The sequence below is a fragment of the Myotis brandtii genome, unplaced genomic scaffold, assembly GCF_000412655.1.
Source record: "Myotis brandtii unplaced genomic scaffold, ASM41265v1 scaffold646, whole genome shotgun sequence".
NCBI classification, from domain to species: Eukaryota; Metazoa; Chordata; class Mammalia; order Chiroptera; family Vespertilionidae; genus Myotis; species Myotis brandtii.
In genome coordinates, this window is record NW_005370495.1 from 218,177 (window position 1) to 219,189 (window position 1,013).

A 1,013-nucleotide genomic window follows, 5' to 3' on the forward strand; every position below is an offset into this window, starting at 1 on the left:
GTGGGGCAGGGCCGTCCTGGGGAATCCAGGGTCGGCGGGTTCCGGGGAGCCCAGGCAGCCACCGGGAGCGTGTGAGGGTGGTCAGGTCCTCGGAGCGGTGTGGGAACCGGTGGACGGTCGGGAGCAACAGGGCCCAGGAAAGGCGGGCGCGTGGGCAGCCTTGGTGATGGTGGGCAAATACCTGAGGCCGGCTGGCTCCTCCCTCTGGCGGACATGGAGCGGCTCTCCCCGCCTGGGGTGCCTCCCCAGCTCCCGGTCTGGACTCCTCATCCCTGCACATGGGGGGGGGGGCCCTCGGACGGAGCCAAGATGGGAACCGGCTGAGATGAGGCATAGCCGCCGGGTCTGGGAAGAGAGTGGGGCTCGGGTGTGGGGTCGGGGAGGTGACGCAGGGCCATGGCGCCCGCAGTGTGGACGAGGTGGCAGAGTGGTCCTCCGGCTGCCGGAAGTGGGGGCCCTGTTGGGCGCTGACGTGGTTTGGCTTCGGGGTGAGCGTGGTCTTGGTGGACAGTTCTGGGAAGGCGCCCGGGGCACAGGGTGGGGTGGGTAAAGGGCTCGCAGACGGTGGGGCTGAGGTGCAATGTGTGACGTCACCTGGAAGCTGCTCCCCGGGGGGCAGCGGGAGCAACCTGCTCACACCTGAGCCCCAATCCGCAGACAGGGGCAGCCCCGGCTGATGGTGGGTCGCTCGGAAAGGCACTGGGTCTCCCATCGGAGGCCGTTTGGGTTTCCCTGAAAGAAGCCCTGGTCCCAAGGCCAGTCCTCAGGCGTGAGCCCTTTAAAGAACCAGACGTGCTCTGCCGGCCGCTCTGAGATGCTCGCGGGAACGCGGTCAGTGAGGCCCACGGCAGGGGCGTGCCTGTGGCCTCAGGAGTCCGCGGAGGCCTGGAGGTCGGCCTGGTCCTGCCCTCGCTGTCCCTCTGTCTGTCCCTCTGTCTGTCTGCACTCACTTTGCTACGTCTTACCATCGAGCGGGTGCCACGCTCTGTGCAGTGGGCGGGGCTGTGGGCCGT

At 68.5% G+C, this 1,013-nt stretch overlaps 1 protein-coding gene across 1 annotated transcript in view; it reads left to right on the forward strand.

Moving 5' to 3' along the window:
• Window positions 1-1,013, forward strand: part of ARHGEF10 (Rho guanine nucleotide exchange factor (GEF) 10) — a 57,005-nt gene that overhangs the window by 16,401 nt on the left and 39,591 nt on the right. The window lies entirely within an intron of this gene.